Raw genomic sequence first — 17,373 nt, forward strand, 5'->3', positions numbered from 1 at the left:
CACAGTTAGTAAATGTGTCAAGTGTCTGACGCCAAATTTGAACTTAGGTCCTTCTGACTCCAGGGCCAGTGCTCTGCTCACTGCACCACCTAGCTGCCCCCTTTTTAATATGATTTCATTTGGTATATAGTATGTTTAATATCTTCAAATCCTTGAAGGAAGTAATAATGATATATTGATGAAATATATCCATATAATCTACAAAGTCTTTGACCTCTCTAATTCCATACTTCTAAGATATATTTTCCATCATATGCTTCACCACCTTAACACTATGCCTACCTTTGCAATGAAGTCATCAAGATTGAATTTTCCACAGGCTGCCTCTACCTCATAAATCCTGTAACAGATAGCATGTAAAACACTATTATTTATATGATTATTTAATTCTAAATATTTTCATTTGTTCAACAGTACAGAACAACCAAATATCCCAAGAAATAATGTTTCTTTTTATGTTTGGATGAACAATAAAACAAGCTTTGTCAACTCTTTCATTTACCCACTGAAGGAGAATCTGTTAACCATCCTTCCATTTAACTGACACTTCTCTTAGTCTTCTATTATAGCAAAAATGTCAATATTGATGTGATTCAATTTCTTTAATATTATGATCATTGGTGTAGAACTTTGTGCAAACCAATAGAAAATAACTCCCTAACCCCTCCCCCATTATTCACATAATGTAGAGGAAAGAATTACTTAGCATCCATTTTTCACAGAACATAATAGAGTCTATTGGGATATACAAAAGAAAAAGTGATATGCACCTATTAGATCAGACTACCTTTTGCAAAGAGTTGAAGGAATATGCAGATAGAAGCAAACAGAGTAATTAACTGATAAATAACCATAAGTCTAATTTAGGACTTCAAAATAATTCTGCCAACACCTGTATATAGTATTATCTGACCTAAATAAGATTGTTTAAATACCAAAAAGTACAAAGAGAATGTGGGACATCGAAAGATTTTGTCTGGGTAGAACAGCCTTCTAGGAGTGGTTATACAGAGCGTTCCAAAAGTCTTATAGAGGTTTTCAGTTGTAGTAGCTAAGACCTTACTAAGAATTTTGGACCACTCCATTAACATGGCTTCATTTTACCAAATTATACAAAGACAAGGGACCAGTGGTCACCACTGAAGAAGATGTACACATGTCTTCTTGTACCCTTTCCATATGAGTATGGATATCATCAATAAAGCATGTAACTGGAAAAATTTAGAGTGAGACTTTGTCTGTTTTCCTTTAAATCCCAAATCTAACTAACAAAAGAGAAAACCATGGACATTGGTAATCAAATAGAATCAAATAGCTTGAACTGACCAATATTACTACATCAGAGAAGCAGCAAATATGCATATATTCCAAGTAATCAGGGAGGTAAAAGGTTTGATCATCTGAGACTAAATGAGGCTAGTCTAGAAAGACTTTATATAATGAGAATCTTAAATAAAGCTTTGAAGCTGTAGAGGTGAGAAATGTGGAGAAATGATATGTGATGTCTTAAGAGAGATGCAGAAGAAGGGGATGGTAAATAATTGTGCTGAACTAGATCAGGAAATAAATGAATGAAAGAATGTAAAGCATGTATGAAATGATTTCTATGTGACAAACAATTTTAATACATATAGGGTAATGATGGCCAGGGAAAGGTGTTTTTTAGATACCTTAAACTTGGTGAACAGAACAACAGGGCAGTACATTGACATGACCTTTCCAAAGGTAATGTTTGGAACAGGCTGACCAACCCAAAGTCTTGATAAATCAGATAATATTACAAACAGATCTTGATTTGATGACAATTCTGAGAACAGTAATGAAAGAAAAAGCCATGGGAAAACAAATATGAGTGCTTAAATCCATGATTGAGCTTTACTTTGTAAATCACTACAATGAGCTAAGAATGGGCCTTAAATGATATTGGAGGTGACCGATTTGAGTAGAACAGTTTGAGTTAAAATTGTTTAGGGATAATCAGAGAAATCTTCCTGAAGTTCTTCCAGATAAGAAACAAGCAATTGTACCTAACATTTCTATGAAAGCCTTAAAATTTTGGTTTTTCTTGATATGACTTTTCTCAACTTTAGGATTGTATTAACAATCTGAATTGTATAAGATAAAGAGTGTTACAGAGATTTCTAATATTTAAAAGTCATTCATAGCATGCTGATCTTTAAAACTTCCCTGAACTTATACATTTTAGGATTTAATACTGAAAAATCAACATAATTTCTGAATACTTTGAATTATTTTTGTAAAAGTGAAAAAAAACCCTATCTTTAAAGGGACATTGTATGTACATAATGAAAAATATATCAGTTATATTTTGTAGCCAATAGCAAATACACTTGTATCAGTTTGCGAAATAAAATAAAACAAAACCATCAAGAAAATGTTTTTCATGATTCCCATAATATGAGAAAAGACTGCTACCATACAAATGAGATACCAAAATAGTATCATGGTGCAGTGGATAGAGAAATAGCTCCAGAGTTAGGAGGACCTGCCTGGGAGTGAATTCTACTTCTACCATATAATAGCTGTATAATCACAGACAAACGATTGAACTTTTTAGTGCACTAGGCAGCCTTCTAAAATTAAAAGTTTTAGCCCAATTGTGGATCTTCGTCAGTGGAAGTAGTTTTAGTACTGACCTACTCATAAAATCATAGATTGGAACCACTCCCATCCCACAAAAAAACAAGTAAATTTACCCCAAATTTTCTTAAAGGATTTATTGCCATTATAGTCAGTCAGTGAATAAAGATTTATTTAGTGACTATTAGGTGCTAGGTCCTTTGTTAAGCTTGGAGGATATAAAGAAAGACAAGGGAAAACCCTTGTTCTCAAGGAGCTCATGGTCTAACAATAGGTGAGAGAACATGAAAAGAACTATGTATAAACAAGCTATATATATGGAATAAATTGGAGACAATTAACATTCTAAATAAATCTGAAAGTTTACCATAAGGAACATATTTTAAAAAGTTAAAAATGGATTTTAAAGATTAAAAAATGATAATGCAGTATACATTACTAGTGCATATTTCAGTTAATCTATGCAATATTTTATATGTTTGAACTAGCCAAATAGATTGTGACCAAACGTTCCTTTGAATAAAGTTTGGTACAATTTCTGTCATGTGGTAGTGTCTGCTTATTAAATTTATTTCCTAATAATATGGCAATCATGATAAACATTTTCAGAATGGTCTTGTTTTATCTTGTTTAGCAATCTATTGCAATAAGATACAAAAAGAGAATATCTACTACTTGCTACAGAAGCTAGGTGTCTAGAACGCTGTGCCTGAAGTCAGAAAGTCATCTTCCTGAGTTCAAATCTAGCCTCAGATGCTTGCTAGCTGGGGCAACCTGGGCAAGTCACTTAACCCTGTTGCCTCAGTACTCATCTATAAAATGAGCTGGAGAAGGAAATGAAAAACTGCCCCAGGGGGAAGGTAGATAATAAGGAAAACTTGACAATTAAGGTGTAATATCCATGAAACAAATTCAGATATCTGTTTTGTCTGCCCAACGTAATCAGGTGACTTTTTGTTCAATGGACAAATCATTTTAAGTTCCTTGTCTCTAGGAGACTAGTTTTTTCTATAGAATCTACTCTACCTTAGTAGAAGCTTAATGATATTTGTCTCTGCATTGTCATGCTTCCATTGCCAAGTGGGGCAGACCCTTCTTGGGAATCTCACTGATATTTTCCTGCAATTTACATGAGACTTATATAACGTATATGATAATGATCCCAAATAGAACAGACTCTCAGATAACATTGAAAGAGGCATGAAGTAATGGGAAATGCCCCCACAGATAGTCATGAAGATATTGTTGAGAGAATTTTACATTCCACCACCTGCTTACATAAAGCTTTGCTCTCCCAATCCTCAAATCCTTCATTAATAAAGAAGATATTTAGAGCTTTTCTTTTTTGCTTTAATGGATACAGATTTAAAAAAAAAAATTGGGGGGGTGCTGTGTGTGTGTGTGTGTGTGTGTGTGTGTATTTTCTTTCTCTCTTTGCATATTTACAGGACAAGATAACAAAGCATTTTATTTTGTCTCAACTGTTTTTTTTTTTTTGCCTTCAATTCTCATTGTCTAAAAATCAGTCTTCTGAGACTTGGTATTTTTTTTTTTTAGCTCTCTCCCCTAGAAACCTCCTCTTAAAAGGGCCCATTGCCCATATCCAATAGTAGAACAATGTTTAGAAAAACATAATGGAATGCATCATGAAAAGGGTAGATCTTTTCACTAAGAAATCACTGAGAAAGATTAATCAAAGTGGAAATCGTCTATTCTTCAAAACTAAACAAAAAAAATTTGAAAAAAGCAAATTCTGTTCACCTGGCCCCCAACCCCATCCCAAGCAAAATACAGATAGATAGAGAGATAGATAGATAGATAGATAAAGATATCTATCTATAATTTTTTGCTTCTATTTTAACAGTTTTAAAGAAATGCTGTGTCAGTGTTTTTGATGCATCCAGAGACTGAATGTAAACAACATGGTACAACTCTAGAAACTGCCATCATAAAATATTTTAAGAGGCAGAGTAGAGTAAAATAAAATAAAAATGTCTTTTTATGTGATATCTCAGAGTAATTCAGGATTTATGGTACCTTAACCTTTAGAATCCAAAATATTAAGCTATGTTTCTTAGAGATAATAACTTGGTTGTCCCTCACTTATGTGTCTTAGATAAAAGCCTACTGCCACAGAATCCATGAATGCTCAAATACCCTTGCGGGCCTTTAGTAGTAAATCTTATGGAATAGCTTATGGCCAATGTAATGGCCCACAGTAGCCTGCGAATATCATGAATTCTAATAATACTTACATCAGTAGAAACATGAAGTAATGTCTCCATTGTAATTAAATGATGTATTTAGAGCAGTGGACTAAATGGTCCCCTAGTGTGTTGGTGATATATTCTAATAGTCTTCTCTTTACAGCCCCACACGGTAATATTCATGCTTTATTCTGGAGGGCTTTGCTTCTTACTGAACATTTGAATTGCAACATTAAGTGGTAAAGTGGATTACAGCAGGACCTCCATGAATATGGATCCTGATCAAGAAACTAAGTGCTTAAAAAAATAAAATGTTACTATTTAAATAGAGTGATTACCAAAACAGTTTTATATGGAGGAATGTCAGGAGTCTTTTTCCCACCCTTTTCTTTCTATGCATGGAAGACACAGAACATATTTGCTACAATTAAAAATTTAGCACAGTGAAACATTGGTGCTTAAATCACCGTGGTTCAGCTGCGCTTATTGAATTTAATTTGGGCTGTTTGAGGTACAAATTAGTTTTGAAAATAATTACATTATTCCATTTTAAAAACATGTTCATTCCAAAGATTGTATTCAACCACAGAATTGAGATGCAGAAAGAAGCTATCTTTCACTTGTAGGAGACGAAATTATCTTTCTGTTGATTAGTTAAAAATGTTCTATTTTGTATTCCCATTTTTTTTATTTACCTCTTGAAGCAGTCACTGACTTACTAGTTGGAGGCCTTAAGATCCTAGGGCAAAGCTAAGGGCATTTCAATCCATCTGACCAGGGTCAGAAGCAGCAGACTAATAGAAAGTATATTAGTATATTTAATAAGTCATTTAAGAAAAAAAGGGGGAAGGGGTTTGCATGTGTATTATTTACATACTCTCAAAAATTAAAAAAAAACTTGCATTTTAATTCAATTAAACTAATTAAAAATAAATTAAGTCATTAGATATTATTTTTAGTTGCTTTAAAAATAGTTTTTTCACAAATAAGCAGGGTTTTTTTTTTTCCTATCACTGTGCTGTTCACAACTTCTTGGGCATATTTTTCAAGAATGCAGTTTTCTGTACCTGTACAATTGCCTTTTCTTTTTAACAATGTTACTATCTGCCTGGGGGCCGGGGGTGTCTTCTTGTACTTACACTGTAGTTTTGCCAAATGAAAATCTGCAAAGTGGCAGGCACTTCATAAAACTTGCAGATGACACGGTCTTTGCTGGTGAGTTGGTTTAAATGAAAAGTTGATTTGCCATGAAGTCTGTAGTTTCTAAAATTGCCTTCAATACTTTACTAATCAGAAATTGCTACCTAATTGGCAAACCATCAGTTTAAGTGACAAGATATTTTCACAATAAGGAGATTTGTTCCATTAGGGACATAAAGTCCCCGCTTTAGTGTATACCCTTTTTGCATAATTTTCCAAATGCAGCCCTTTTGATGTGCAATTAAAGTTCTGCCAAAAAAAAAAAAAACAAAAGCCACCAAGTTGTCCATCCAGGGAGTGATGAGCTTCCTCCTTCAGGGAAAAAATAAAATGAAATTCATAGAAACACTGGATACACTGGCCAAATAAAGCACTCTTGCTAAATGAAGAGCACTTTATTTGACCGGTTTAGACATAGCTTTGGTTGGCAAGCTAATTCTTCGAGCACCACCCTTGAAAATCATGCTAATAGGGCTCTTCACTTCATCAAGTAGCATTGTGGACCTTTTTGTCTGCATCATTAAGGCCCCAAATTGCCCCATTAGTAAGGCCTCAAATTGCCCCTCAGGGTCAATATTTAATGCAGGTGAGTTTAGGTTAACTATTCTTAGCACCTTCTGGACAACAAACAATACAGAGTACCCCATTCCAGGCAAAATCCCTCCCCCCTCCTCCACCAACATTCCCATCCTTTCTTTACAAAACACTAATTTTCATCTATTGGGATTATATTTTATATTCATTTTGAAATGTCATTAGATTAGCTTCATGCTGTGGAATCAAGTTAAAAATGGCAACCAGCAACTCTAAGATTAGCTGCTTTGGCACTGGTTCACTTTAATTTCTCCATCTGTAAAATGGGGATAATTATGCTTTCCTCCCAACCTACCTCCTGGGGATGATGTCACAATTAAGGAAAGATCGAAGAACTCCGAGGAAAATAACAACAATGCTCTAAATGCTTAAGGATTCTTCCAAAAGATTTTTTTACTTGAACATTTCCCCTTTTTAATGACGTTCCTATTGTCTGTTAGTTCAAAATGTAATAGATCAAAAATGAAACAAAATATCATATTCATACTGGTGAGAAATCGGAGTTTAGCAATATTGTTGTATGTTATCATGTCTTTTTACTTTCAGTACTCTATTTTTTAAGAATAAATATAAAACAAATACAAGATTTCTCTTCCTCATTAAAATTTAGAGGGGGGAAAAACAAAGAAATAGCTCTAGCCTCTTACTATCCATTTTGGCTTCATGAAAATTGGGTAGTCATTGCTGCTAGTCATCTCCAGAGACTTTTCGTCTTTGGGATGGGTAGCAATTATCTCCCTGAGCATGCTTAGCAGAATCCACTAGTGATGTCAGGACATGAACCTTTCATTTGTAGCAACTGAAAGACAAGAGCTGGGGCTACGGTTTCCAGCAAGCACGTGAAACAGAAGCCTTGAGATTATATTCCACATCTAAGTAGAGATAACGTTTATGTCTCCCGTGTTAAGGTTAATTTCCATGCATTTAGGGCTCCTGAAATGCTCATCACCTCTGTGGCCAGTACCTGGAAAGTCAGTTTTGCTACTGAATGGGGCCCCAATTAAGAAGCTCTTGCTGGTGTCCTTCCAGCAATATCTTGTGAGTTTGAACAATTTTAGTGAAATAAATGTAACAAGGAAAAATGAATTCTCTTTAGCCTCTATTCAGCCAAAATTAGCCTCCACGGATTCTGGCTCACAAAAGCTCCACAGGCCTTCTGGCTGTGCTCTGTGGCTGTGAAATAGAATCAAGATTCCATTAGGCATCCCATGCTCACTCCTTCTCCAGGGCAGACAATAAAAATGACAACAGGAGATTGTCCCTCAGCTAGTCTAACAAGGGGGTGGGTTCTTTTCTAAGTAGCTAGATTTCTGTTTAGCTGAGGAACAAATTTAAAGGGGCCATGGGCCAAATTTTGTAAAATTCTTTGGCATATACATGTTTCTAAGGTCATCTGAGAGTGAATTCCATTCTACTGGTATGTGGGGGAAGCATTTTTTTCTTCTAAAGTTGAACTTGTCTGCCAAGACAAAAATCAAGAGGCCATCATGGATAATCCAGACAATTAACATCAAACAGTAGAAAGAAATGGGGAACATGGGGGAAGTTATAGCAAAAGTAAAAATAATTCAGATGTGAAATATTAATGAGAGTACTCCCTTTTTCCTTCACCAAGGCCTTAAACTAATACGTACTCTCAAAGTCAGATAAATGTTTATCCATGAACAACGATGCTCTCTTTTTTTTCTAGTGCCTCTTTGTAACAGAGGTTTAAATCACAAAATCTAAGAAATAGAAAAGTCTTCAGAGTTCATTTAGTACAATCCACAAGATGATCCTTTACAGTATCCCTAGCATGTGGTTATCCAGCAGCTGCTTGAAGACCTCCTATGATGGAGAAGTTACTATTTCCCAAGGCAGTCCATTCCACTTTTGGGAAAATTCTAATTATTATGAACTTTCTCCTTTACATAATTCACAATCAGTCCTTCTGTAGTTTCATCCATTATTCGTGTGTCTGCCTTCTGAGGATAAGAAAAAGTAAGCTGAATCCCCTTTCCCCATGATCACCCTTTAGATTCTTGAAGATAGCTACCACAACCTGCCCAAGTCTGGTCATCTTTAGAATAAACATGCAGAACAAGTTCCTATAACTCATTTTTGTATGGTACAGTTTCTAGTTTCCTCACCATCGCTGTTGCTCTCCTCTTGTTAATGTCCTTTATAAAATGTGATAGCTACAACTGAACACAATAATGTGGCCCCAAACAGGGAAGACTATAGCAGGATGATCATGTCTCTCATTCTGGACTTTCAGCTTTTGCTAATAGAGCCTAAAATCACATACTTTGGCGGGGCTTGCTCATCATACTGCTGACTATCTCATAATATACAGCTAGAATTGATATACTGCTACAAGATTTGCAAAGTGCTATACAATTTTTTTTCATTTTATCCTCAAAACAAGCCTGGTGGTAGATGCTACTATCATCCCCATTTTAAAGATGAAGAAGAGGCAGACAGAGTTACTTGTCCTATATTAAACATCTTCTAAGCATCTAAGGCAGGATTTGAACTCACATCTTTAAGGTTCCAGCTTTAGCACTCTACTTACTGTGCTATCTAGCTGCCCCAGGTCTTATCACTTGAACTATCATTGCCTAGACACATCTCTTTGATTCAGTACTTGTGGTTGATTTTTTTTAACCCAAATGTAGTACTTTACATATATTCCTGTTAAATTTCATTTTATTATATTCAAGTCAGTGTTTTAACCTGTTGAGATCATTTTGCATCTTTTGCTTTACAAAGTACTACTGCTACAATTCATAATGATAATAACAAGAACCTACATAGCATTTTAAAGATTTGTAAAGTGTTTTACATACATTTTCTCATTTAAGATATAATTTGAGCAAGTAGTAATTATGAACTATTATATTTTAAACATTTTGATCTTGTTAAACAATTTTCCAACCTAGTGGATTTTCTCTGTTAAAAGGGAATAACAAAACATGTCATGTGTTTAACTTTAAAAGATCTTCCACTAGATTAGAGACTTGTAAATGCCATCCTAGTCCTTAGTTTTTCTTCAATCCAAAACTTGGGAAGTTGATAGGGATTCTCTTCCCCTAACCAAATATAAATGTTGATATACCTTACATGGATTTTGACTCTTATCTACATGAGTATGCTTTTTCTTTTCCTCGTTGTTCTGATCAATACAGTTTTGCCTCCCTTTTGGTAAATGCCATATAGTGAAATTTTATATTGCCTGTCAGAGTCTCAATAAGTTTAAGTGTTCATCAACTATTCAAAGTAACTGTACTGCATTCGTCTGGAGTTATAAATGTGTATTTCCTGGCCACTTTTTTTCTTTAATAAAAAATCATTGGTGGGAAGTGATTGTATAACTCATACTGTCAAATGTAAGTAGTAGTGGTCAAAGTAAATCATAACTTTTTCATTATGAAGTTGCTAATATTTTATGATTATAGCATTCATTCACAAAATGCTTAATCAGAAATTATTTGTGTTCATTTACTGAACACAGGTAGACCAAAAGCCACTTAATCTACACATAGTGAAATATTAAAATGGTCTTAAAAGAAATATTATTTTCTTGAAATCCCTAGAGCATCTATATAGCTAAACTGATTAATTTCTAATGTTAATGTCATGGTAAATTTTAAGTGGGGACCAATGAGTCTAATCCCTCTTCTTCAAAACAGCTCCTCAAATATTTGAAGAAAGCTATCATATCTACTAGGAGGCAGATAAGTGGCTCAGTGGATAGAGCACTGGGCCTGGAGTCAGGAAGGCCTGAGTTCAAATCCAGTCTCAGGCTTGGTTTGTTGTGCTTTATTCTCAGTAAGGATCAAATTGACTTCTTTATGGTAGAGTCAAGTTTCAGTGTGTCCAGCTGTGGCTGATCAGACCCATACGAGCTAAAAATGTTCTACCACAGGTCAGGCACAAGTAGTCTATGTGAACATTTGGGGTAGAGTCTCTAAATTTGCATTTGTGTTTCTTTTGAAATGTGTGACCCTGGGCAAGTCACCTAACCTCTGTTTTAATTTATTAGAGAAGAAAATGGTAAAATGCTCTAGTATCTTTGCCAAGAAAACTCCATGGACAGTATGGTCCCCAGGGTGGTGAAGAGTCAAACACAACTAAATAATCACAACAACAAAATCATGTCTACTCTTTTCCGGGCTAAACACCATCAGGTCCTCTGGTCAAACCTCATTTGATAGGGTCTTTCGTTCTTTCAGAATTCTGTACCCCTTCGACTGGACACTCAGATTTTTAAAAATCTCTTTGGAGGCCTTATAGTAGCATTGCTAAATCAAAGGGTATGTATAGTTTAATGACATTTTGGGCACAATTCTGAGTTCTTTTCCAAAAAGGCAGGATCAATTCATGGTTCTACCAAGGATACCTTAACATGTCTGTTTTCCTTTAGCCCCTCTGACATCTGTCATTTTTCTATTTTTTCATCTTTGTCAATCTGAAGGATAAGAGGTAGGATCTAAGAATTACTTTAATTTGCATTTCTCTAATTATTAATGATGTGGAACATTTTACTGTTTGGTTGTTGATAGCTTGAATTTCTTCCTTTAAAAAGTGTCCATTCATGCTTCTTTACCATTTATCAATTGGGGAACAGCAATTAGTCTTATAAATTGAGATCATTACCATATATGTCCTAGATATAAGACCTTTATCAGAGAAACTAAAAAGATTTTTCATCAATTATCTTTTGTTTGTAATGTAACTTCATTTAGTTTGTTTATACATAATATTTTAAATTTTATATAATCAAAATTACCAATTTTGTCTTTTGTGATCCTCTATATCCCTTGTTTCATCATGAACTCTTTCTGTATCCATAGATTTGAAAGATATTTTTTTCCTGACTCTTCTAATTTGCTTCCATCTCCTTTCATATCTAAGCAATACATCCATTTGGAGTTTACCTCGATATGAGTTACAGTCTGATTATACCTAATTTCTACCAGACAGTTTTACAGTTTCCACAGAAACTTTTGTCAAATAATGAGTCCTTACCCCAATAACTGAGGTTTTAGTGAATACATTTACAGAAGACAACGTACAAGGATGTTATATCAAGCCCTAGAATACAACATAGACTCCTCAATGAAATTCATATTAATTCAAAATCAATGGATCTAAGCCATTCACACTGGGGGAAAAAAACAAAGTAGATGAAAAATGCATATTACCCAGAGTATGACAAATAACTGTAGTGGTAATCCATTACGTTAATCAATATATGTGGTTTGGAGGTGGCAATTGATTCTTAAAGGCTGTGCCAGCTGAGAACAATGTCTGTCAGGTTGTACCATGTCAGAAATGTTTTAAGTATCAACCCAGAAACAGACTATGTGAGTGTTCAGAGGACCAGACAAAATATGAGGAGGTTCATCATCCATAGTCTGGCCAACTGGAAATAAAGTCTGTGACTAAGACAACCCATTAAACAACAAAAACAAAAAAGTAGAAATGATTCCTATGCTTGTGTAGCCTCTTTCTGTCTCTAAAGTGATATAGTTGGTTGGTTGATCTCCTTTGTTCTCGAAGAGGACCAAAATGTTGTCACTATGTTGGAGTCAAGGTACAGCATGTCCAACTATGATTGATCAGACCAATATGAGTTTGGAAGAGTCTACTACAGATCAGGAACAAATAGGTCACATAAAAATTTGGAGTGGAAATGGTTCTAAATTTGCTCATTTTATATTTCTTTTGAACTATGTCAATTCTGCTTTGCTCTTAGACTATAGCACCTTCTCTGCTGTGGGCACATCATGCTGGGTGGTCCTTTGCCAGTGTCTCCCATGTCACACGATCTATTCCAAAGTTCTTTAGAGAGACCTTGAGAGTACCCTTGTATCACTTCTGGCCTCCATTTAAGCACTTGCTTTGTGTGAGTTCTCCAAAAAAATGGTCTTTCAGGTAAATGTACTTTGGGCATTCAAATAATGTGGCCAGCCCATTGGAGTTGTGCTCCCTGCAGGAGAGTTTAAATGCTTGGCAGTTCAGTTCAAGAAGGACCTTGGTGTTCAGTACCTTATCTTGCCAGGTGATCTTCAGAATCTTCCTAAGATAATTCAAATGGAAGCAATTCAGTTTTCTGGCATGGTACTGGTATACTGTTCAGGTTTCACAGGCATACAACAATGAAGTCAGTATAAGGGCTCCATAGACCTTTAGTTTGGTAGACAGTCTAAAATCTCTTCTTTCTCACACTTTCAGAGACTCCCAAATACTTAGCCAGCTCTGGCAATGGATGCCTCAATGCCATCATCTATGTATTCATCCCTGGAAACTATACTGCCAAGGTAAGTGAATTTATTATCCACAGCATTCAATATTTCTCCATTTTCTGTAACCACTGGTTTCATGTATGGGGGGGAGGTGTGGTGCTGGCTTGTGGAGAACCTGTGTTTTCTTGGTGTAATTGTTAGGCCAAAATTAGCATAAACTGCAGAGAATTGACCCATACTTAGTTGCATCTCAGCCTCAAAGGCTGCATTGAGTGTACAATCATCTGAGAATAAAAAATCCTACACCAACTCTCCTTCCATTTTAGTCTTGAATTGTAACCTTTCCAAGTTAAATAACTTACCATCTGTGCGGTATCTGCCCTTGATGCTGTTTTTGTCCTTGTTGAAGGCATCTGACAAAATTGCTGGAAACATTATGCTAAAAAGCATGGGAGCAAGCACACAGCCCTGCTTTGCTCTACTGATGACTTGGAAAGTGCGAGAACATTGTCCATTATCTAGAACCTGTGTAAGCTTTGGGCGCTCAAATTTTGCCATATTTTTCACAAGCCCTCATGACTGACAATATTAAAGTTCTTGGTCAGCTTGATGAACATTGTGTATGGACCTCTATTATGTTCCTGGGGTTGTGGGGCAGCAAACATTTCAAGCCACACTGACTCTCAGGTAGAACACAATCTTCCAGGTAAAGGATCAGCCTATTTAGGAGGACTCTGGCAAGAGTCTTGCCAATAATAACTTAGAGAGATACCACCTCCCCTATAATTGTCACAGGACAAACTTTTGTTTTCTTTTATAGAGGTAGATAATGGAGGCACCCCTGAATTCTTAGGGGATAACCTCTTCTTCCCACATAACTCAGAAGATTTTAGTCAACTTTTGCATAAGTGGGCCCCCTGTCTTGTCTCACCTGGAATAGAATCAACACTTTGCCACATGACAACAGCCAAATGGCATTCAAAACCTCTTCTTTAGTTGGAAGTTCAGCTAGACAGGGATTGACTTTAACCTGAGGTATATGGTCAATGTCTTCATCATAGATTGATGGTGATTTGTTAACAACATTACTGAAGAGTTCAGCCCATGTCTCCAAGATCATTCCCTTATCACTATCAATGCGGCTCCATCAGCATTGAGAAGTTGAGATGTACCATCGGTCTTTAGCTCATAAATAGCCTTCAGGGCAACATTAAAGCACTTTGGATTGTTTCTATCAGCATTAAACTGAATTTCATCTGCATTCTTACTGAGCCAAGAATCCACATCTCTCTAGGCTTTGCTTGCACTTTACTTTTTCTGGAGTTAAACACTGACTTTTTAGAGATGGGTGAATTATACTGCTGGCAAACCCTATGGAATTCTCATTTTTCATTTAGCGGTTACTGAATTTCTCCATCATTTTTGTCAAACCAGTCTTGATGTTGGCAAGACTCTTGGCCTAGATGAGTAAGTGCAGTACTGTACACCAAATCTCTGAAAGCTGCCCATTCCTTTTCTGTTCCACTGGAGCCAACTGTGTGTTGGTTCAGTTTTTCCCCCAAGTTAGCAACACACTGTTCCCACTTAAAGAAGTGCTCCAATTTGTTGACATTAAACTTTCTGGTAGTCATCTTGCCTTGGGTCACTGCTTTTGTTAAATGCAAAAATTTAGCTTGGAGAGGATAAGTCTATGATAAGTCCAGCACTCTGAACCATACATTGTCTTTGTCACTCTTACATCTTGTCTGTCTCTTCTTCTTACAATGATATAATGTATTAAATGCCAATGCTTCCTGCAAGAATACATCCATGAAGTTTTATTGCATTTAAGTAAACGGAAGATAGTGTTGGTGGTGAGAAAGCCATAAGATACAAAAGTCTTTAGTAGAAAGTGACCATTGCTGTTGCTGTTTCTCACTCCATTCTTCCCAAGGATTCCCTACCATTTCTGGTAATCTGTGCTTATTCTTGCACTAAAGTCAGCCAGAATTATAAGTTTGTCCTCTTTCAGCACATTGATAATGAGGGTCTCCAGGTCTCCATACATTTTTTCTTTGATCTCATCAGGATTTGTCATGGTGGAAGTTCATGCACTGATGATAGTGGTGTAGCACTTTCCTACAAGTGGTAATCACATTGTCATGAGCCTGTAATTCTCTCCTTTTGGTAGGTATACAAGCTTCTTGAATAGATTATTTTTTATTGCAAAACCTACAACAGCTTCATGGTGCTTCCTTTCACTGTTGCTACTCCAGGAAAAAAGTGAAAGAAAATGTGTATCCAGCTCCAACTTTGATAAGTGGGCCTTAATTTGCCAGCCTTGTTTTACTTGGGGCTGCTATTTGGATGCAATTTCTGCTGAGTTGTCTTTCAGCAAGACCTGTTCATCTTTTAGGTCTACTGGATTTTATATTTTCCGTAAGCGTGCATACATTCCATGTACTGATGGTGAGTGGAATCATTTTTGCAAAAGTTTTTATTCTTTTTGTGTGTGTGTTTTGACCTCAGGGTGGGATTCCCACCTGTCACAGTAATCAGGCAAAGGTTGGGTGAAGTAGGCAATTTTTAGCGCATCTTTTTTAGACCTTACCTCATGCCAGGAGTTGAGCAGTGTAGCCCTTCCAAAAGGCTCTTCAGACACCCAGGGGCTGCCAAATCTCACTGCTGCTTCAGTGCAGTAAGAAGACAGCCCCATGGCCTGGGCCAACTGTGTGCAGAGCTGTCACTACAGTGACCAATGTATCTGCCGCTTCATCACTTGCCTGTCACCATGGGACTTTGAGATAGGCAAAAATAGTAAAATGGTATGAATGATATCTTTCTATTCACACATAAATTGGATTTAAGTGAGGCAGAGTTTCCCAAAGTCATCAGCCTTACTCTCTCTTCCAGAGTCATCAAAGTCCAGGGGCAAGACAAAAATCAAGATGACTGGCAATGTCCCGGGATGCAGTGGATAACCTTAGCATCTTCAATACCTAACCAAGCTCTGTGTTTCACAGTGCCTGTTTCAGCTGCCTTCATGGCTGTTGGAACAAATTGTGTCCACCCATTCTGCCAGAGGAGGTCTTCACCAGCTTGGGGTAGACACCCCCCTAACTTACTGAAGGATTTGAGACCTCTCAGATAACCTCGACATGGTTCAGCCTATCTGCTAAAATGGTTTACCAGGATGCGGCCACTGCACATGCTACAGCTGCTTGGAACCACAAGTGAGACTTGGGTGAATTAGGTAGAAGGTAGCCCTGTAAAGGGTTCATTAGCCCTCACACCAGAGGTACTAGTCTTACCTGAACACACTTTATACTCCAAAGTGATGGTAGGTGAGTGGAGGAAAAGGAATCGGGGGTGAAATATAGCATGTTGTTTTGAAACCATCTATAATAAATTTTGTTGTAGGTACTCTAAATATGAAATCTTTACCCTGTGAACAAAAGGATAAATGTACCACTAGGGAAAATGAATCATTTAAAAATATATATGCATACATACACTTTATTTACTTCTGGTATTAAATTATGGTTATAGTGAAATGAAGATACTATAATATGGATATGATTTAAGATATGCATTTGATGAATTGCATAGATTTCTCATTTTACAGACTTAGTTTTTTTTAAAGGCATTCCACTATAAATGAAATCAAAAATAAAATGCAGGTTACATTTAAGTGGAAGGTTGTTTCATGAGTTCTCCTTGGAAAAGCAATTTAAGGAGGTGATAGAAGCACATTTTCCTCTTCCCACTGGAATTTGGACTCCTACCCGTTCTGATAGGTGAACTTTTACCTATTCTTGCCTGGAATCAAGCTGCCACATCAGTTTCTGGGCCCTCGCTAAAGCATGTTACTGTATTCCCCTCCCTTCCAGATCTACTCATTCTTTGTGTCATCTTCCCCTATTTGAATACAAGGTCATTGAGGGCAGGGACTATCTTGCTTACATTTGGATTCCTGGCACTTAGTACAGTGCTTGGCACATAGTGGAGACTTAATAAATACTATTTTATTGTTCATTCATCATTTAAATGGTTTTATCATGTTTTCAAAGGTAAAAAGGAACATCCTTATGAGGGACATTGTAACAATAATGTTACTTACTAGCAGCTGCTGTGGAGGTGTAAGACCAGCAATACCAGAACATAGGAGGGCTGCTAGCACAAGTTCTTTGATCTGCTTTTCTAAGGAAAGCAACTTAAAGGGGTTTACAATTTCACTTTAATCATATATAAATATATCATTCACTTAGTTCAGGGGGAAAAGTCAACACCCTGAACTTCAGAGCAAATACAAACAGAAATTACAAACAGAGAAAATATAAACAGAGCAAACAACACAAATCAACAGACAGGCTTCTAGCTGTCTGACCAAGGCTATACATACATAGTTACCAGAGAGAGAGGCACCAACATCTGGGTTTTCAAAGCCTGGTGGCTCCTTAGCAGCTACCCAGAGTCTCCACACCAACACTCTTCCAATTAGTGAGTCCCAAAAAAAGATGCTAACCTCAGAGTATATATATACCCTTTTTCAGGGTCAGAGA

This window comes from Trichosurus vulpecula, chromosome 2 (assembly GCF_011100635.1).
Source record: "Trichosurus vulpecula isolate mTriVul1 chromosome 2, mTriVul1.pri, whole genome shotgun sequence".
Taxonomy (NCBI): Eukaryota; Metazoa; Chordata; class Mammalia; order Diprotodontia; family Phalangeridae; genus Trichosurus; species Trichosurus vulpecula.